Consider the following 22,513-nt stretch of genomic DNA (forward strand, 5'->3'; position numbering starts at 1 on the left):
AACCGAGTGGCTTGAACAACGGAAATGTGTTGTCTCACAGTGCTGGAAATCCTAGGTCAAGGTGATCCCAGGGTGGGTCTTTTCTGAGGGATGTGAGGGAGAATCTGTTCCAGGCCTGTCCTTTGGCTTCTGGGGCTTCCGGGCAGTCTTTGGTGTTTCTTGACTTCTAGACACATGATCCTGCTCTCTGCCTTCATGCTCATATGGCTTTTTTCCTGGTGTGTCTGTGTTCAAATCCCCCAACCCTTTTTTTTTTTTTTTTTTTTTAAAGGCAGAGTTTCACTCTTGTTACCCAGGCTGGAGTGCAGTGGCATGGTCTCAGCTCACTGCAACCTCTGCCTCCCTGGTTCAAGTGATTCTCCTGCCCCAGCCTCTGAAGTAGCTGGGATTACAGGTGCCCGCCACCACGCCCGGCTAATTTTTGTATTTTTAGTAGAGACCGGGTTTCACCATATTGGCCAGTCTGGTCTCGAAGTCTTGACCTCAGATGATCTGTCCATGTTGACTTTCCAAAGTGTTAGGATTACAGGCGTGAGCCACCACGCCCAGTCAAATTTCCCCTTTTTATAAGGACATCAGTCTCATTGCATTAGGGGCCCCGCCCAAAACAGTACGGGCTTATCTTAACTAATAACATCGGTAATGACCCTCTTCCAAATTAGGGCACATTCTGAGGTACTGGAGGTTAGGTCTTCAACATAGGAGTTTTGAGGGGACACAGTTTAAGCTCTTACACTTTGCTCAGGTAGGTCTAGAGGATGATTCATCCAGAGAAAATCCCACTACTAAGGTTTGTCTTCACCGAAGGAGCTGTGTGATCCCCAGGGACTCCCTGTTGGGGCTCACAAGCTGGTCAATGTTTGAATAAACCCCCATCTGTAGTAAGCACTGGGAACTGTTCAAACTACAGGTCCCTGTTCATCCTTTGCCCCGCCTTGTGGAGTTTCACTCTGTGCATTGCAGCCTCATTGTCAGCAGAGACTAGACCTCTGGAGTTCTTTTCCCCTGGCTTTTTCCTTTCCAGAATTCTGCCCTGCAAATTCCAGCTTCTTCAGCCTCCCTCAATTCTGATCTCAATTTTCTTAACTCAGTGAGGCTGCCAGACACTAAGTTCTTTCTGTTTGCCCACGCAGTCCAGAAATCACCTTCAGGCAGGAAGCCAAGGTGATCTTAGGATTCAGCTTAATTTGTTTCCTTCTCAGGGCTCATAGTCCTGTGCTGCTAGCAGTTAAATGAACATAACTGTTTCATTTTTCCCCCCAGTTTTCTAGTTGTTAAAACTAGTCCTTCATACATCATTGTACCCAAGGTTAGAAGTTCAGAATAAACTTTTAAAAAATCTCTTGTTTTAAAAACTGAGCTATAAAGTCACTTGTGTTGATGTAAAATCCACAACTTTAATTGTCTGCAGAGCATTGAATACTGGGATGTGCTATTTTCACATCATGGCTTAGCTGAAAGAACTGCAGAGCCATCTTCCCAGAGGCTCACAAAGGCTGGCTAATGACATTAGTCACAGGTCTTCTCCCAGCCAGCACCCGTTTGTATACGAGGAAGCAGGAATAGGTTCGTTTAGCTAAATCTGTTCTCAGGCCACAGAAGGAAGGTAAGCCACAGGAGGCAAGAGGGCAGCATCCCTAAGCCGCAGGCAATACCAGAAAAGCATGGGAGTCAGCTTCGCCATATGCAGCTCTCACAGCTTGCTGGTTTTATGGTTATGCCCCGTAGGTTAGAAGGAAAATACATTTAAGTTTCTACCAAGCATTTGAGTTCAGAACCACCAGATTATCTAAATCCATTTATCAGAATGTCCCCAAATTCTTCACAATAGAGAGGAAGAGAGGCGACTTCTGAGTGCCTATGCCTTAGGCCTCATACTGAGTGCTTTGGGGTCAAACCCAGTTGGTTCTGAATTCTGGCTTCCCCACTCACTAGTTACTCAAACTTTGGGCAAGTTCCCTCTGAGTTTCCTGTTTCTTGGAATGGAGATAACATTTATCTCACAGGACTTTTATGAGGATTAAGCAGGAACATGTGTTGGCCGACAAAGCCTGCTATGCAATTGGTTTACCAACATGTTGGTTTACTAGCCGAGGTTTCTATGACGGGTATATTTGAATGAAGCCTGGAGGAGGGCAATAAAATAGGGCTTCGCCTGCAGAAGGCGGATCCAGGCATTTGCAGGATAGGTCTTTGAGCTGCAAGAGAACTCCAAGTGCACCACAAACAAGCTTCACCTGTATCACAATGTCACATAGGGTCACCACTCCTGGGTGATTTTGTATAGAATTAACACTGATCTGGCAATAGGCAACTGGATACAAAAACACAGTCAAAGAACACTTTCACATATCCATAGAAGAAGCAAACCACAGAGTCCTAGACATTCAGAATGGGAGGAGATAATGGAGACGGTGGTAACATGATTAACAGTTGTTTAGAAAGTGATGTCAGCGCATGCCAGCCCACTTCTTTTCAGCAAGTCTCCCAATCTGCCTAAGGCCTCACAGGCACAGCCAGACAGTGGCTACATCTATTCCCACTTCCCTATTTTTCCATGGAAACAGTGAATAAATTATTCCACGTCTTACTTTCACTCCAGACACTATTTTTAGTGTTACCATTTGCTATAGAAACATTCGCTGAGTTCTTTTGCCTTAATGTCAGAGCATTTCCCTGACAGAGATAAGGAAGAGCTGCCGAAGCAGTTTTCACAGGAGGATGTGTTTTGGGAACCAAACAACTGCTTCTGAACGTAATTTTGTTCATAAGTCAGCCACAATGAAGGAACTCCCCACATGTTGACCTATCGTAATATCTTTATAATTTAAAAACCCCTACATTCCCTTTCTCCATGTACAATCCATGTCAGACAAATAAGATGTTGCTTTCCTATCAAATTAATAAGAATGTTGCTCATTTGTTCTACTAAGAAGGTAAAATTGTCTGTCAAAATTGTGCTGGCAACTAGCAAAATAGCAGAGACTCGAGAAGCGGCAGAATCAGAGGAGAAATGGGAGAATCAGTTGGGAGAGGAGGTGGCAGGAGCTATATATGCCGTCTTTTGGGTGCAGGTGTGAGGCAAGCTTAGCCATTTGTGGGTAACCTTGGGCCAGTCACTCTCCCGTCCTTCAGACAATGAAGCTGAAGAGCACGATCTGTAGGCTCCAGTGCGGATCGAACCTTCCAAATCTGAATTCCAGTCACGTAGCACATCGTGCTGGGGAGGTGAAACAAGCCCCAGGTAGCTTCATCTAAATGAAAATCGTGAACGCCATTGGGTACGCAGAAACACAGCAGTGTGTTCATTGGCAGAGACTGTCACTCTTATTCAGTGCCTCACATTTATACTCCCACATTTGTTCTCCTTGCTTCTAAATTAGTCTGTAAAGACTTTTTAAAAGATTAGCTGGTTTAAAGCCACATTTGCAAAGGGAGCTATGTGGGCCAGCACGCAAATCAGACACATGCTTGTTTTATCTCTCTGCCCAAAAGAAAAGCAGTGGTCTGGACTTTTTATTTATAACCATCATCAAAGTTCGTCTTTCTCTTGTCTAAAATATTGTTTCATACAAACATCAAATGAGCATCATTATGTGCACTGTTTCAAAATAATCTTTCAGATTCACCTACAGGCCAGGAAGCTGACACGGCCTTTGAATAAGAAAGTAGTAAGTGTCAGAAAGAGTAAGCGTTAAGCAGGAAAGTGCAGTTTCATGGAAAATAACATTGTTAATGTTAGAAACCAACAAAACTATGACTTTTAGATAGCATAGCACACCTTTTTTTTTAAGACAGAAGAATTAATAATAAATCCTGTAAAATTTGAACAAGTTAAAACTGAAAATGTTTTTGAGTTACCAGAAGATAGGGTGATGGACATTGCCCATAGGCATTTAAATGGCTGCCCAAGACTCCAATCTCAGACTGTCAGCGTTTAGCATGTGTCAAAAAATAAAAATAAACAAGCGGGGGGGTTCCTAGAAGAGCCTTAGCTTACAGTCAGTCTAACTCCCATTAGAGCAGTGTGAATGACAGCCCCCATTTAAAATATTATTATATTTGGCCAGGTTTCAGCCCAGGTGTGTCTACCATTAGACACCTCTGCTATATAGACTGTGCTGGTGAGTAGGAATTGGAAAATGGGGTTACCAGCAATACAACTAGGGACATTGAAAATAGATTCAGCATTAGTTTCTTACTGCTGTGATAACAAATTACCACAAACTTAGTGGCTTATGACAACACAGATTAATTACCCCACAGTTGTAGAGGCCAGAAGCCTGATAGTGGTCTCACTGGGCTAAAATAAAGGTGTCTGCAGGGTCACATTCCTTCTAGAGGTGCAAGAATCCATTCACTTGCCTTTTTGAGCTTTTAGAAGCTGTCCTCATTCCTTGGCCTGTGGCTCCTGCACCCTCGGAGCCGGCAGTGCTGAGCCAAGCCCTCTTCACACAACCTTCTCTCTGGTCCTCATCTGCCTCCCTCTTCCACTCTGAAACACCCTAATGATTACCTTGGGCCCACTTAGATAATCCAGGAAACTCTCCCCATTTTGGGGTCAGCTTATTCGTGAACTTATACCTGGTAACTTGAATGTTTCCTGTAGAAGGAAGCACAAACCATCCAAAGGAGGACACGGAGGGGACCAGGAACACACAGTGAATGACAGCAGTTAGGGCTAGTTTTGCTGTGGGGAATAGCACAGGGAGCTGTGCAGGGACACAGGAAAGAATGTGGTGTCATTCAGGCCCTAGAACCTTAGAAGCCTCCCCCGCTAGGACTGTCAGATGCTTCAGCCCATTCGTAGCATCTGCTCAGGAATTCCTCTCTGCCCCCTAAGGAAATAAATACAGGCAAAATAAACGCAGACAAATTACATGCACAGATATTTGTCAAATAAATTTTTTTTTTTTTTTTTTTTTGAGACAGAGTCTCGTTCTGTCGCCCAGGCTGGAGTGCAGTGGCACCACCTCGGCTCACTCCAAGCTCTGCCTCCCGGGTTCACGCTGTTCTCCTGCCTCAGCCTCCAGAGTAGCTGGGACTACAGGCACGTCCGGCTAATTTTTTGTATTTTTAGTAGAGAGCTAACACCGTGTTAGCCAGGATGGTCTCGATCTCCTGACCTCGTGATCCGCCCGCCTCGGCCTCCCAAAGTGCTGGGATTTCAGGCGTGAGCCACCGTGCCCGGCCGATATTTGTCAAATAATTTCGTATAATACCCTCAAACTGAAAAGAAGGCAATAGAGAAATTATAAAACATAAATTATGATGTACCCACATAATGGAGTATTAGCCAGTTATTAAAACTTTATATAAAAACTTTATCACATGGGAAGATACTTGTGTTACAACATACTTGCAAAAATCAAGACACAAAATTATGTATTTGTCTTAATCTCAACTATGTAGAAAACATTTGAGTTTGCAGGTCACCTCGAATGCCTTTTCTGTAAAAGAAAAGCTGGAAGGAAAAACAATAAAATGGCAATAGTGATTCTTCTGTGGTTGGAATTCTCGATCTTTCCTTCTTTCTTTTTATGTACCATCCCGTTTGTTTTTTAAGAGAATGATTAAATGTTTTAAGGCCCAAGTGAGGCTGGAGACCCTACATTTTTGTGCATGGCTCTGTGAATTTCCTGGGCAGCACAGAAGGGCTTGTGCAGGAACAAAGGAGGCCGATGCCGGAGAGGCAGGCCACAGTCTGGGAGAAGGTATTTGCGCATTCTCTCTGTCTCCCTCCCTCCCTCCATGTATGTATGTATCTACACATGCACACACATATATACACACAGACTTAAATACATAAATATATACAAATATAGATACATTTCCAATAAAGGAATGAAATCTGGAATATATAGAGTTCTCTCTGGCCGGGTGCGGTGGCTCACACCTGTAATCCTATCACCTATCACTTTGGGAAGCTGAAGCGGGTGGATAACGTGAAGTCAGGAGTTCGAGACCAGCCTGGCCAAATGGCGAAACCCCGTCTATACTAAAAATACAAAAAATTAGCTGGGTGTGGTGTGGTGGGCGCCTATAATCCCAGCTACTTGGGAGGCTGAGGCAGGAGAATCACTTGAACCTGGGGGGCGGAGGTTACAGTGAGCCAAGATCATGCCACTTCACTCCAGCCTGGACAAAGAGCAAAACTCCATTTCCAAAAAAAAAAAAAAGTCCTATCTATCTATCTATCTATCTATCTATCTATCTATCTATCTATCTATCCATCCAGTTATCTATCTTTCTATCATCTATCTCTATCATCTATCTATCTATCTATCTATCTATCTATGTATCTATCCAATTATCTATCTTTCTATCATCTATCTATATCATCTATCTATCTAAAAGAAAAAAATAGCCCAATGAAATAGCAAAAGGCAAATAGGCACTTCACAAAAGAGGATATCAAAGTAGCCAATGGAAAGATACTCTTCATTAGTTATCAGAGAAATGAAGATTAAAACCACAATAAGACATCACTACAGCACCCACTGAAATGACTACACTTAAAAAGAATGACAACATCGCATATGCAAGGATGTGGAGGATGTGAAACTTCTACATGAATGGTAGTAATGTAAACTAGTTCAATCACCCCCAGAAAAATGTTTGGCAATACTTACCAAAGCTAAGCATACATCTACCCTGACTTATAATTCCACACCTGGGTAATATTCCAGAAAACTGAGTGCTTGTGCCTACCAAAAACATCTTTAAGAATGTTCATAGCAGATTTATCATAATAGCACAAACCTGGAATCAACTCAAACGCCCAAGATGGTGCCCAAGGTAAATTGGTATATCCGTACAAGGGAATACTACACAGTGATAAATATTCAAAACATGGTTGAATCTCATAGACATAATGTTGGCTCACAGAAGTCAGACACCAAAAAGACACACTGTGTCAGTCTACTTATGCCTGTCTATCAGGTTTAACAACGGGCAAAATTGGTCTATGATAATAGAGGTTGGAATAGTGGTGAACCTGGGGTTGTCATGAATTGAAAAAGCACCCAAGAAGGCTTCCCGGGTGCTGGAAATGATCTAGATCATGATGTGGATGATGGTGGTAGGGGAGTAATTGTATGTAAAAGTTCAAGCCACACACTTAAGATGTGTGTCCTTTAGTTCAGACACACTCAGAAAGCAAAAACCAAACCAATCCTTCCCTGCACACAAACAAGAACAACAGCTACCAAGATTTACCCAACTGTAAAACAATGCAATTTTATGAAATTTATCAGCCATGATAAATTTTTAATAGAAATATAACCTCCCAGTCTCAGCCAACACTAAGTCAGAGCTGTTTAATGTTCACTAAACCTGAGGTACCTTCCGACAGATCAGTAAACTGGCCAGATCAGATGTATAGTATTTAAATTAGGAGAAACGTTCCAAAAGGGAAAATATAGAATGCCTTAAACTTGTTCTGACCTAAGTCTGCTTGATTTTGATTTTTTTTTTTTTTTTGGAAACAGAGTCACTCTGTCGCCCAGGCTGGAGTGCAGTGGCATGATCTCGGCTCAATGCAACCTCTGTCTCCTGGGTTCAAGGAATTCTCCTGCCTCAGCCTCCCTAGTAGCTGGGACTACAGGCTTCGAGCCACCATGTCTGGCTAATTTTTGTGTCTTTACTAGAGATGGGGTTTCACCATGTTGGCCAGGCTGTTCTCAAACTCCTGACCTCAGGTGATCTGCCCACCTCGGCCTCCCAAAGAGCCAGGATTACAGGCATGAGCCACCATGCCTGGCCCCACTTGTTTTTTTAATCTGCCACCTATTTTACAAAAAATTCTGTAACAGGCTGGACGTGGTGGCTCACACCTGTAATACCAGCACTTTGGGAGTCTGAGGCAGGTGGATCACCTGAGGTCAGGAGTTTGAGACCAGCCTGGCCAACATGGTGAAACCCCGTCTCTATTAAAAATACAAAAATTAGCCGGGTGTGTTGGCGTGCCCCTGGAATCCCAGCTACTCAGAAGGCTGAGGCAGGAGAATCACTTGAACCAGGGAGGTGGAGGTTGCAGTGAGCTAAGACCGTGCCACTGCACTCCAACCTGGGTGACGGAGTAAGACTGTCTCAAAAAGAAAAAAAAAAGCTTTAACAATTTGTGAGAAAACATTCAAAACCAGTGAAATAAAGGCGTGATAATAAATGGAGAACCTCAAGGCTGTTGGAGTTGTCCTGAAGATAGTTAATTGCTGGTTAGAGACAAAACGCATACTGCTGCCTGATTGTGTACACAAAAAATGTACCTGCCTGGGTGCTGTGGTGACAGATGATACAACATAAATGACAGGTAAGAAAGTAGGAAAAATAAAAGAGAGCAAACAGGCCCTCAATGCCTGTCTAAATGTTAACAGAATTTCATAGAATTAGAACAAAGCGTCAACACTAAATGATGTGCGTAACAATCTATAATCCTCAGACCATATTTGCAAATTCATGTGAAAAATGGGACTATGATGTACCCCCTTTTCCAAGACAAATCTGGAGCAACGAAGCCTAAAACACAGGAAATGCCTAGAAATGCCACGCCGAAGTCAAGAGCTTTGGAGTCACGTATGGGGTGGGATACTTAGTCTCACTGCGACCTTTGGGCACATTCCACAAAAGTTCTCACCTTCATAGAATTCCCTCACGGACATTCAAATGGGAATCTGTGAAAGCAAATAATGTAATTTTTTTTTTGAGACGAAGTTTCACTCTTATTGCCCAGGCTGGAGTGCAATGACACGATCTCGACTGGCTGCAATCTCCGCCTCCCGGGTTCAAGTGATTCTCCTGCCTCAGCCTCGCGAGTAGCTGGGATTACAGGTGCCCGCCACCACGCTTGGCTAATTTTTGTATATTTAGTAGAGACCGTGTTTCACTATGTTGACCAGGCTGGTCTTAAACTCCTGACCTCAGGTGATCCACCTGCCTCGGCCTCCCAAGGTGCTGGGATTACAGGCGTGAGCCACTGCGCCCGGCCCTATGTCTTATATATTATAGGTACTAAATGAACAATGGATGTCATGATAATATTTGCAGATTGGAAAGATCCATCTTTGTGGGTGGTGCTCTTGGAGGAAGTGGGTGCAAGCCAGTCTTCCCTAAGAAAGATCTAAGCGGCAGGGAGATACTGTCTCATGTCTAGGATCAAAGATCAATGTTACTGGTCTGGGGGTGGATATGGGGCATTGAGAGAGTTCATACCCGTCATTAATGTTCTCCAAAGAAGAATGCAAAACCATCTGTTCGGCGCAGAACATGGTGCAGACCGGGAACACACAGTGTGTGAGAGCAGTTAGGGCTACCTTTACTGTGGGCAATGGCAAAGTGAGCTGTGCAGGAACAAAGGAAATAATGTGGCGTATTTCAGGCCTTAGAACCTTAGTCGCCTTCCCACCCTGAGACTCAGAGCCTTCAGCTCGTTCATAGTCATCAGCTCAGGGATTCCTCTCTGAACGTCTCCTAAGGAAATAAATTAAATATAGGCAAAATAAATGCAGAAACATTATGCGTACAGACACCTTTTTTTTTTTTTTTTTTTTTTTTGATACGGAGTCTCACTCTGTCACCCAGGCTGGAGTGCAGTGGCATGATCTTGACTCACTGCAACCTCCACCTCCAGGGTTCAGGTGATTCTTCTGCCTCAGCCTCCCAAGTAGCTGGGACTACAGGCTCCTGCCACTATGCCCAGCTAATTTTTGTATTTTTAGTAGAGACAGGGTTTCACTATGTTGGTTAGGCTGGTCTCAAGCTCCTGACCTCAGGTGATCTGCCTGCCTCAGCCTCCCAAAGTGCTGGGATTACAGGTGTGAGCCACTGAGTCTGGCCACATACAGATCTTGTCAAAGAATTTTGTAGAATACTCCCAAGTTGAAAATAAGACAATAGAGAAATGGTTTAAAATAATAAATCATGATGTATCACATAATGGAATATCAGTTATTAAAAACTTATATTTATAAAAACCACATTATCACAAGGGAAGATACTTGTGTTAGAATGTAGCTGAAAAAATCAGGATACAATCTTGTGTATTTGCCTTAATCTCAACTATGTAAAAGCCATTTGAGTTTGCAGGCCAGCTTAAACCCCTTTTTTGGAAAAAGAAAAACTGGAAGAAAAACAATAAAATGCCAACAGTGATTACCTCTGCGGTTGGAATTATTGGTGATCTTTCCTTCTTTCTTATTTCATGTACCATCCTGTTTGTTTTTCAGAGAATGTTTAACCCGTTTATGCTGGAGGTTGCAATTTTTGTGTGTCAAAAATCAGACCTTGGCCATGACCTTGAGCAGTAGGACGTAAATAACTCCCACAAGCTTAGCATTCCAATAATGGAACACTAGGCATTAATGGGCTCAAGGTAGTAAGGCCCAAGTGTGGGTGGAGACTGTATTTTTGTGGTTTGGGTCTGCATGGTTCTGTGAATTTCCTTGGCAGCACAAAGGGCTTGTGTAGGAAGAGAGGAGGCTGGTGTACGGTTGGGGTTTCAACCAGGAAGGTGTGGTGGCGGGAGACCAGGGTATGAGGGCACTGGGGGTGCTGGTAAGAGAGCAGTCGGGGGATGACCATGAGGCTCAGGGTTAGGCAGGGTGGAGGCTGAAGAGAGATGACTCGTGAGAAATGAGCAGTTGGAGCAGAAGGTCCTTGGATGTGGGAGGAGCAGAAGTTTAGGAAACAACGGGAGCAAGACTAGGGTGGAAAAGAATTGGGAAGAGAGAGTGGGTGCAGTCTCATGCATCTGAGGTACAGCAGTTTCAGGGTCATGATAGGTCATGGTGGAAGTTCATTGATTAATAAATACTGATCCAGCAGCTGCTGTAAACCAGCACCGTGCTAGGTGCTGGACACAGGTACAGACCCTGCCCTCCTGGAGGTTGTGCGCTGGTGGGGGATTCCAGTATGGAATAAAAAATAAACCACTCCAAAGTGTAATATGTTCTCTAAAGAAGAGGAGCAGGAGGGAAATACAGGTCAGGAAAAAAGACCAAAGGAAATGTCATTGCAGCTAAAACCTGAAAAATTAGTGGGAGTCAGCCAGGTGAAGGGTGGGGGCAGCTTGGGCTAAGCCCCCAGGGCAGGAAGAAGCTCAGGGTGTTCACAGAACTGGAAGAAGGCCAGTGTGGCTGGAGTGGAGGGAGCAGAGGGTGGTACTGAAAGGAGGCCCAAGAGCTGTGGTCCTCTTAAGAAGTCTGGATTTCAACCTCACTGCAGAGAAGCCAGGGAAGGGTTTTGAAAGAGGGAAAGGACAGGGTCCAATCCCTATTGCTGGAGGAGGATGAGAGGGACGGTGGCTGGGATCTGGGTATTGCTGGACAGCCAGCCTGCAGAGAGCCCCTCAGGAGTAGGGTCCCTGTGGCCTCTGGCAGTGAGGCGGCTCAATTCGACCTCTGCCACCAAGGCTCACCTGGGCAATGGACCTGTTGAGACATCGTTTCTTCCTGATTGGTTCCTAGTTGGCCCTTGACTCCAATCCTCTCCCCAGTAGGGATGGATGTCTGTGCCTATGGGGCTGTATTTTCTGAATCCAGATGAAGACAAGCAGATTGAGTGTCTCAAGACCCAAAAGCAGAACCTGGGATGAATACTGTCCTGAAGGAGTGTCCCTGCTACCACCTGGGTTAGAAAGCATATTGCCTTTGACTTCACCGTCTTCACCCCGTTAATCACCAGCATCTGGTTTGACTAAGTGAAGACTCAGGACTGATGATTAGCAATGATGATGATGGTGCTGGGAATAACTGAGTGAAGAAGCAAATGTAAATACTTTTAAGGGTAAATATCAAAAGTGTAAATACTCTTGCTTTCTGAGATCCCAGAGTATGCCCTTCCCTGAGTGTGGGAAGGGCTGATACTCCTTTCTTTTCTAAACTGAAAAATATTTCAGTATGCAGAGGTAGACATCATTTTCAGAAAGGCAGCCTTGCCCAGCCTTAACTGCAGATTAGGGGTTCAAACCCTGGCTCTGCCACTTACTATCTGCATGCCCTTGGGCACAGGTGCTTGCCCTTCTCACACTAAGTCTCCTTATCTACCACATGGAGATAATAGCAGCATCTTGGTTGCAAAACCAGGGTAATGGCAGGTCTTAGCTCAGAGGGTCTGCTGGCAGGTGGATGATTTAAATGAGGGACTGTTTGTAAATGGCTTAGATCAGTGCCTAGTATTTGATAAAAGCGTGTTCCCAGTGAGGTGCAATATATTTAGAAGTAGCATGGTCTTCTTTCTTTTGGCTTGTCAATGAGGTTCTCCTTCTCTGAAAGGGATGTGTTCAAGGGCAGCTGAGAGATGTTCTGGAGCCTCAAAAACAACCAACCCCATGCTCTTGGCTTTCCGGTTGTCCATGCAGGCTGCAAGAAAAGCTATCTGGGGTCTCTGTTTCTTTTGCAACTTTGACAAATCTTCTTACTTGAACATTTTAGTCATTTCTCAACCTGGCTTCAAGGCTTGATCCAAAAGGCATTAAGGAGGGGAAAAGCCTCCTTGACTGCCAGCCACTTGGCAGGGCCCTGGGAACCAGAGGTGAAAGTGCTAGGGGTAGGGGACGCGCACTCTTACCGGAAGGTGAAAGTGCTAGGGGTAGGGGAGGCGCACTCTTCCTTCCCACATTTGTAAAGCATGATGGTGAAGGTGCTTGCTCTACCAGGCTCCAGATAATTGTCCATTTTCCCAACCTATTCACAAAATTCCCCGCCAGTTTCTATTTTGAGTGTTGACACCATGTTCTCGGCCTTAACTAATCACCAGGAAGTTTAGTTTTTGTCTTCTGAAAACCTCCAGGCACTTCAAAAGCCACCCACAGAACACAAATAAAGCCAGAGGTTTAAGATATTCTGGAAACGAAATTCTTCGGTAGAAAGGCAGTTTATGGAGTCCATAAATATTTAGTAGTTACGGCAACAAAAACTAATGTGATTTTGAAGAGCGAGGAGCAGAGGCTCAAGGTGGGAGAGGAGAGGAGAGTATAGCCTTTTTTTTTGGTAGTTGCTCAGTTTAGTTTGAAGATTTTGAAAAAAGCAAACACACAGGCACCCAACAAACTCGTTGTCTCCGATTGTCATGAGTCACCCGTTCATTGTGAATGCAGGTTATTAATTTGGGGGGCTAGAAGGCTGAATCACTATTTTTGTTCTTTTCATACAGGGAACTTAAAGCACTTAACCATCAAAAGAGGCTTTTAAGTGACTAGCTTGTGCCCAAGGGCTAACATTAAAAATTCAAAAAGGAAACTTCGTTTGATATGCCCAAGTAAGTGGGAATCTGTCTTGGGCCTCGTTTCCCTCGATTCTTCTATCTGGGATTTTGAGCCCGTTGAAAGCCACAGGTGGAGAGCGCTCCTTCCGGGGTCCAGGCCGGCTCTGCCTCCGACAGCGCAGCAGCGCGGCTTTTCCAGGCCTGCAGTGTGCGCGGCGCTCACCTCGGACCCAGCGTCCCGCGGAGGAGCGCGGTTCCCGCGTGACCCCCTCCAAACAGCGCGGACCTGGCCGCTCATTCTGGCGTCGGGTGACACCCAAGAGTCCCCGTCTGACGTTAGCATCATCTCTTCCAGCCCGGGCTGAAGGCGTCCCCTGCGGACTGGTAGCGGCCTGGGCTCCCCGCTGGGACGCAGCTCCCGCGCCTCTCGCCTGCCTGGCCCGGGGCGGGCACCGCCGGGGAAGGGGCCGCCGGGCTGAACCATCCGCAGACCCACGCCGCGGCTCGGGCTCCGGAGGAGATTCGCTGGGTGACCACCCAAGGCGCCTCCCTCGTGCGCGGTCTCCCTAAATGGACCAGCCCTGTCTTTACAAGAAAAAGCATTTTTAAAAAAGAAGAAAGAAAATAAAGAAAGGCGAGCGCAGCTGAGACGGCATCAGCTGTTTTTCTTCCCACACTCGCCAGTGTCACACCCATGAATCACCTCCAGACTGGGCGGCAGCTTCCCTAATTAGCCTGGAGACGCTCGGGCCCCACACGGTTATAAAACAACAACAATAACAAACTTTTACTTTTATTCAAACGCACACTTCCTTCCCCCGGCGCCCACGCCTGCCGCAGGCCACCGACTCCGAGGGCGCATCCGGAGGTGACCTGGAGTCCCGGGTCCCTCTCCCCGGCGCGCGCCGGTGCCCTGGGCCTGTCCCGGACTGACTTGACGCCCGCTCAGGGTCTCCGGTGCGCCCCGGCCCTCCCGGAGCCCCGACAGCGCCGCTGCGCGGACAAGCCGAGGCGGGTCGGGAGCGGCGCGGGCTCGGGAGGGAGCGCTGGGCAGCCGGGCCCGCACCCCGATCGCCCTCCCGCCTCCCGCCTCCCGCCTCCCGCGGGGCGGCCAAGGCCCAGGCCGGCGCCCGCACCCCCAGCCCCGAGGTCTCGGCCCCGCTCCGCCCGGCCGGCTGCGGAGGCGGCGTTGGGAGCGGCGCGCCGCGGGGGAGGTGCGCGCGGCGGCCGGCGAGGGGAGCTGAGCCGCGTCCGCCCCCGCCGAGCCGAGCGGAGCCGAGCGGAGCCGGCGCGCCAGCAGCTGGGAGCTGGAAGCTGGGAGCGCGCCGGGCGCAGGGCCGGGCCGGCCGCGGGAGGGTAGTGTCAGCGCCCGTGTCCCGCTCTCCGGCCGCAGACCCGGGCTGTCTGGAGGCCGCGCGGCCACCTGCTGCGTCGGCGCAGCTTCGGGCGGGGGCCAGACGCGCACCGCGGCGGGAGCAGCCCCGGCTCGCCGCACCCCGCGAAAGGTGCCCTTCTCTGCGCGTCTCGCCGAGCCCGGGCCAAGCTCCCGTGCCAGGTACCTCAAGGGGTTTGAAATCGCGTGGCCCAAGGCAGGCGTGGGTCGAAGACGGGGTGGGCGCGGAGGCACCGGGCGGGGGTGGCGCGGGCTGGGGCTAGGGGGTCGAGGGCAGAGACCGTGAGGCCAGAGGCCCCCTCGGACCGGGAGAGGCGCCACCCCCGCCACCGAAGCCCTGGGCAGCTCCTGGGGCCGAGGGGGGAGCCGGACGCTCTGGTGCGAGTGCCCAAAGTTTCCCTTTGCTCACTTTGCTGGACTCAACTTTCCATTATGAGGCAAAACCAGCCGTTTACGCGCCAGGAAAATGAAAGAGGAGGGAGAGAAGGTCCTGCTCGGTTGAAATTGTTAGCATGCAAGGTCTTTATGCCCACTGTCTCCACACGCCCTTGCAGGGGAAAGGAGTGCACACATTCACGAACTGCCTTGTGCTTTAGGTGATGGTTTATTTAACAGGTTTTAGGCTTTGATTACACGCCACCCGGGAGGGATTCTGGAGTTGATCTAGGAAGTGTTCACATTTTTAATCAACAAATATTTGTTGAACAGAACAAAGCGTTGGTATGAAGTTCACATGTGATCGGAGCATAATAGTCACTTGCTTTTAAATGCAAGTCAGAAGCAGTGCCACTGTGTGAATGTGACTCCGTGTAGGTGCAAGCCTCTTGCAGGCATTAGGTCCTGCTGACAGTTTTGAGCCAGGAAATCCAAGTGGAAGACAGGCAGCTGTGTTACCCTTTTAGAGCCAGCTCACACCTTCCCAAACTGGTCTTAAAGTATCCTACTCGGTTATTTGAGCCTGCAGCCTTCCTTCATTTGCATATACCATAGACTAGAATCTGTGTAGACCCCTGGTATTTTCCCTGGAGCTCGGTCCCACGGACGCACGCCTGGAATGATGGAGCACTGTGGTCATCCTAAGAACCTATTGAGGTTATAAAATTGTGAGGAGAAAGATATCTAGAGACAGTGTCGTGTGATGACATCAGGCGTCCCTGCTTTGGAGCTGGTGGAGAAGGTTGAGCTGGGCTGGTTTCTGGGCTCGGCTCCCGTGCTGTGCCATCTTGGAGCGTGAGGCAAGAGGAAAAATCAGGATCACTGATCCTGTCTTTTTTTAAAAGTGTGAGATTTTGTACATTGTGGATTTCTGTATTTGTGTTGATGTTTTAAAATGTTGTAATAAGGCATTTACCTGACTGCATTTTTGGTATCCCCTTAAATTTTGTGCCTGTGGTGAGTACTTCCCTTGCCTCACCCTAATTCTGGACCTGCTCTGAGAGTCAAGTTCTTAATCTCTAAGCATCTATTTCCTCACTTAGAAAATCAAGTGTACCATCCGTGGATGCTGCGCAGCTCAGCTACTGCAGAGGATCAGGCATATGAGGCTCACTAACAGGTGGCTGTCCTACTGGGATCACTGCTCTGCTTGGCCCTCTTGGGCTAGTTAAGGTGAATCTTGGCTGGGCGCGATGGCTCACACCTGTAATCCCAGCACTTTGGGAGGCCAAGCCAGGTGGATTGCCTGAGGTCAGGAGTTCCTGACCAATCTGGCTAATGTGGTGAAGCCCCGTCTCTACTAAAAATACAAAAAATTTAACAGGATGTGGTGGCGTGCACCTGTAATCCCAGCTGCTCGGGAGGCTGAGGCAGGGGAATTGCTTGAACCAGGGAGGTAGAGGTTGCAGTGAGCTGAAATCACACCACTGCACTCCAGCCTGAGTGGCAGAGTGAGACTCAGTCTCAAAAAAAAACAAACAAACAAAAAAAAACCATAACCAAAACAAAAAAACAAAAAAGAATCTTGACCAATCTCAGTGTGCTCTTCAGGGAAATGAGAGTAGTGATAGTGCTATGGTTTGAATGTTTGTGTCCCCCCAAAAATTCATACGTTGATTCCTAATCCTCAAGGTGATGGTATTAAGAGATGAGGCCTTTGGGAAGTGATAGGTCATGAATGAGCTTGGTGCCCTTATAAAAGAAGCCCAAGGAGCTTGCTTGTCCCTTCTACCACGTGAGGACACGGCGAGGAGGCGCCTTCTGTGAGGAACAGGCCCCCACCAGACACCCAACCTGCCAGTGCCTTGCTCTTGGACTTCCAGCCTCCAGAACTGTGAGGAATAAATGTTGTCTATGAGCTGCTCGGTTTATGGTATTTTGTTATAGCAGCTGAAATGGACTCAGCTGGCCAGCCCTCAGGGATGCTGTCGGTTAAATGAGAGAATAGATGTAAAGGTACCCGGCCTCCAGGAGGGCAGGTTTTCTGCGATGTGCTGGTGGGCCTGTATACCCACTTAGCTACCTTGACTTAGCTACCTTGCAGCCACTAGCTCTTCCCCTGCAGGCTGGCCTCGTGCCTTGTCATGCAGTCGCTTGTTGTGCACATAAATACTGCTTGTGTTGCAGGCAGACTCTGGGTGGAAACCTGCCCCGGGTTTATTGTGGAAGGGTGCAAAATTTTGTGTAAGTGAGCTTGATTTTGCTGTCCCCAGTGAAGTCCCTTCGTTCCCTTTTTGGTATACTCAGTTCCCAGTGCATGGTTCCGCTTTTCCGGAGCCCAATCAATGGTATTACTTCAGTCGCTATTTAGCTTAGAGGTAGCTTTGTCCCTGGAGAGTCAGTCTCTCAGTCTCTCCAGGTTACTCCTCGGGGACTCCTTTTTGCTACAAGTCACCCCTGGGCACCAGGAGAGGGTTGTAGTCCCATCAGAGCTGGAGAGGAGCGGCCCTGGCTGGTCATCTGGTCCTCTTGCGGTGCCCCAGTGCGTCCCCTTCCCCTCCACATGGAGCCTCCTGCTCATGTTTCCATCATTGTGCAGCTGGTGTTCCCAGGGTGGGCCACAGCGGGGACCTGGCTCTTGCATTGGCCCAGAGGTCCCCACACTCTGAGTTCTCTTCTGGGCCCCTATTGGGCACCTGGGAGCCCGCCCAGGTTGTGCTGAGCTGTGTTAGGCCTCCAGTTCTACTGTTCTGAGCTCGGCCTTCCCAGAGTCCCCGCAGCCCCACCCCTGCCCCTCCAGGGGGGTGCACAGCGGTAAGTGCTCAGTGCCTGGGTTCCTGTCCCAGGCCCAGAGGGCATTTTTCTATCCATGGGTCGGGGCTGTTTCTTAGGTTCTGTCTTCTGTCCTCTGCACATCATGGCTTTGGGGAGAGCTCTAGGCTCCAGCTTCCAGGCTTTGCCCTTGATACATAAAAGGAAGTTTAAAATATTTCTGTATTCATCACTGCCCTAGGTTAAGTGTGCTAGGCCTTTTTATTACCTGAAAAAGACTGGGAGAGCCATCAGGGCTGCTGGAGACTTCAGTCAGGGCTGGGAGAAGGCGACGAAGGAGTAGCTGGCGGCGGCGTTGCGGGGACCGAATGGCTTTCTGGGTGCACAGGCCGGCCCACTCTCATGGGGATCGGCGTTTTCCAAACCACCGTTCCTATTTATGCTGTTGCCGCCTCGTCATCCGAGCAACCCCCCGTGTGCTTGGCACTCACTACAAGCCGGAAAGGTCTGAGTCGTAATTGCTTCTTCTGGCGAATAAGATGAGCCCTTGTCAAGCCCGAGCCCTGGGTTTAGTTCACACTCAGTTCACAAAGGATTTGGAAGGGGAGTTTTGACAGATTACCTTGAAGATATTTGTATTGCATTTAAGGGAGTCTAACCCATAATCCTGAGCCAAGTGGATAATGAACAAGAGACGCTGTTGCTGGCGGTGCCCAGTGAATTTAGCAGTGAAATGATGAGAAACGGTAAGACAGGCGTGTGATGTAACAGAGCACTCCCTTAGCAGCGTCAGCCCTCGGCTTTTCACAGGCTCAGATACCATTCCAGAGGAGACTGCTGGTAGGAAGGATTCTTAGACATTTTTCTTATGATCTGGGTATCTGTGAAAGGAAATTATGGAAGATCATTTCTAAAAGGTATTTATTTGCTCAGGCCTCCTCCTGGCTGTGGTGTGTGGGGCTGGTTTTTAACTATGTGTGTAGTTGAATAACTTCCAGAAATATTTGCCTTAACCTCTGAGGTCCATACACTAGTCTGTCCTTGGTATCTACCCTTAAATTCTCATGTCTGTGGGAAGCACCAGAACTATCAGCTGCGGGGTGTGCAGTTCCCAAGAAACTGCTGTCGGAAACGCTGCCCCATATGTGGGAGGGGAAAATGGCAGGGAGGTTGCCTTCTTTTTAAAGCAGTTGGTCCAGTCAAGGTCAGGAGAGTCAGGCTCTGGTGTCTTTTTTTTTTTTTTTTTTTTGAGAGGGAGTCTTGCTCTGTCACCCAGGCTAGAGTGCAGTGGCGTGATCTCTGCTCACTGCAACCTCTGCCTCCTGGGTTCAAGGGATTCTCTTGCCTCAGCCTCCTAAGTAGCTGGGATTACAGGTGCCTGTCACCACGCCTGGCTAATTTTTGTGTTTTTAGTAAAGACGAGGTTTCTCCATGTTAGCCAGGCTGGTCTCCAACTCCAAGTGATCCACCCACCATGGCCTCCCGAGGTGCTGGGATTACAGGCGTGAGCCACCATACCCAGCCCAGGCTCTGGTTTCTGCTGTGCCACTTAGAAGTCCTGCAACCTCAGTCACCCCTTAGATGGGGTGGGAGGTGGCAGACACACACACACACACACACACACACATGCACACACACACAAGAGCGTTACATGGAGTGCTGTGTGACAAACATAGAAAATGCTCCATAAATTATTTGTAGGTATTACTCTCTTATTGTCTTTCTTGTAAGAAGGTGAAAGGGCATTTGTTATAATTACCAATTAGGACCCCCACTAGTAACGCTCCCTAAAGCAATAAAGGGTCCTTCTACATCTGAGGTCTGATGGCATTTAAGGAAAATGAGCATAACTGCCATACACAGTGCTCCTGAGCACAGCTGCCGGTGGAAGCTGTCATGTGGGGAGCAACCTTGATGCAATTTAGAACACACAGGGAGAAGTGAGGGGACAGGGGTGAGATAGCGATGGGGTAGGTGATATAGGTAGGATAGGGTGGGGACAGAGATGCAGTAGGGGACACAGGACAGAAGGTGGGGACAGGGATGGGGTAGGGACACAGGACAGAGGGTGGGGACAGGGATGGGGTAGGGACACAGGACAGAGGGTGGGACAGGGATGCAGTAGGGGACACAGGACAGAGGGTGGGGATGGGGTAGGGACACAGGACAGAGGGTGGGGACGGGGATGGGGCAGAGACACAGGACAGAAGGTGGGGACAGGGATGGGGTAGCTGGAAGGCATCCGCGTGTCCCCTCTTGCTCTGCAGCATCTGCCCTCCCCACCAATGTGTGGGGAGAAGGACGTGACTTGAAGCCCTTGCATGGGGACCACAGATGGGAGCTGCCCTGGGCCAAGACATACGCCCCTGTCCTGTTGGAGAGACAGAGGGATGGTTCTGCCCTGCCATGTCTGGGCTCACTAGTGAGTGTGTTGAACAGCCTTGGATTCAGAGGACCAGAATTGGATCACCAGTGGGGAAGCGAATTTTGAGGGAATATCAGGTTCCTCTGGGTAATTGGTCCCGTGCATATGAATGTGTCGTGGTGTTGAACACCTTTTCCATGTCGAATGTATAGTGAGTCTTTGCTGCCCAGCTGCCTTGGGTCCATCTGGCACTTCATGAATACTAGGTGTCTTAGAGCTCGCATCTCCTCCTCTGTTTGATACACACCTGCTCTACTTACTATTTATCTCTACCTGACATATCCTGTGAGATTCGCCCGTTGCATTTGTTGTTTTTTGCTTCAGAACTGAATGTTCCCAAACAATTTAACAAATGCCCCTTACAGAAGACACTAAACTCGTCCCTGGGAATGGGTTTGGAGATTGGGCATATTTTTGTGAAGCCATCATCCCGTCCAGATGGGGGAGCCTGCCGTGCCTGGGGCATTCTGGGACCAGGCGGGGGTCTGTAGAGGTTCGTGAAGCTTTGCTTACACTCACTTCAGGTCCACAGACACTGAACTTTGTGCTTAGGGACGGTTTCTTCCCTTGGCTCCTCGGGACAGAGACATGACCAGGGAGGCGGCTCACCCATCCCACTGTAGATGCTGCTTGGAGTCTGGAGCACACCGGGCTGTTCTCTGAGCTCCAGCTCTTGACACCTCCGCGACTACACACAAGGTCTGCACCAGACAGGTAAGGGAGCAGGTGCAGTGGGCAGAGGGGCCACACCGGGTCCATGGACGTCGACCCAGACCGTGGCTCTCAGGTTCTGTCCCTTCTGTGCAGGTGGCATGGGAAATACCGCAAGTGCTCTGAAGCCCTGTCTCCACTCTTCACCTCCTTTCTAACCTGGGTTTAACACCCCTCTCCTGGCTCCGGAGTTTCTATGATCTTGCTTTAGTACTTTAATTATTGACCTTTCTTCCCCAGGGAGGGGTACCAAGAACTTTTTTGCGGATCTTTTCTGCATGGAAGATTTGTGACTTTGATTCTGCAGCACTAGCTTGTCCAGTGGAGGTGAGGAGGGAGAAGAAATGATGTGTTTTCAGGGGTCAGACCCACTCCCTTGAGGTCTGAGTCACACGGCCACACCTGTCTGTGGGGCTGGGTGATTCGGTCTCTGAGCTGTGATCATTTCTACAGGAACTGAGTTCCATGTAGTTTTGGTCGATTGCTGGGTGTCAGCTACATGCGCCATTGGAAATCACATTCTGAAATTCTCCTGTGTGTGTTAGTGCTTCCAGTATGCTCTCTGGTTGAAAATGGCACTTTTATAGACAAACACAAGCATTTTGAAGGTTTGAGTCACTCGCTTGGTGAGGCTTGGCCGGAGTTGTCTTGTTCTTTTCACAGCCTTTGTGAGCCAAGACAGGTCTTTGAGTGGAGGTGTGGTGGTGTGCAGGTCTTATGTGGTACCACACTCTAAAACAGAAATGACTGAATGAATTTTGTGGGCCTGCATCAGACTCTTGAGTATCTGGCCTCTCGGTAGGGGAGGAAGCCCCGTAGACCGGACGTGGCCAGGCCAGCCAGCAGGGAGGGCCCAGCAGGTAGCACGGAGAAGGCCAGTCAGCTGTCTGGGGCTCTGAATAGACTTGAGATTTCCCTCACCTCAGTCAGGCTGCTCTTCGGCCACTGTGTTACGTGGCTTGAGGCCGGGTGCTGCAGTAACGGTCTCTATCGTCAAGCCTGGGAGCGGAACAGGAGTGGATCTCTTACAACATTTGGGGCATAGCCTTCCGAACTTCTGTCTATGCTAGAGTGACTACACATACATACGTATATGCACTAGAGTACATATTTACCCCAAAGAGGTAATGCCTGTATTGTTTTGTGAGCTGTCTTTTTTTTTTTTTTGGAGAAGGAGTCTCTCTTTGTCGCCCAGGCTAGAATGCAGTGGCGCAATTTGTGATCACTGCAACCTCCGCCTCCCAGGTTCAAGAGATTCTTCTGCCTCTCGAGTAGTTGGGATTACAGGCACGCACCACCATACCTGGCTAGTTGTTTTTTTTTTTTTTTTTTTTTTTTGTATTTTTAGCAGAGACAGGGTTCCACCATGTTGGCCAGGCTGGTCTTGAATGCCTGACCTCAAGTGCTCCACCTACCTCGGCCTCTCAAAGTGCTGGGATTACAGGCATGAGCCACCGCACCTGGCCATGAGCTCCCTTTTCAAAATGAATGGTACAAGTTGAGCCTCTTTTCCACAGTACTAGATTATTAGATATTCTTCATTTGCATCCATTCTCAGGGCTGCAAGAAATTCCATTGTAGGGATAGGTTCTAGTCTCCGAGCCCTGTCTGGGATGGACATTTAATTAAGTCATTTT

The 22,513-nt window shown here is 48.4% G+C and overlaps 1 protein-coding gene across 1 annotated transcript in view; it reads left to right on the forward strand.

The window, feature by feature from the left end:
• The first annotated feature begins 14,459 nt into the window (after window positions 1–14,459).
• Window positions 14,460–22,513, forward strand: part of KIAA1211L (KIAA1211 like) — a 144,706-nt gene continuing 136,652 nt past the window's right edge. The window contains exon 1 of the mRNA XM_025354194.1: window positions 14,460–14,755. The gene's annotated coding sequence lies outside the window, so the exon portion shown is untranslated. The remainder of the gene's footprint in view (window positions 14,756–22,513) is intronic.

The sequence above is a fragment of the Theropithecus gelada genome, chromosome 13 (genome assembly GCF_003255815.1).
Source record: "Theropithecus gelada isolate Dixy chromosome 13, Tgel_1.0, whole genome shotgun sequence".
Lineage (NCBI taxonomy): Eukaryota > Metazoa > Chordata > Mammalia > Primates > Cercopithecidae > Theropithecus > Theropithecus gelada.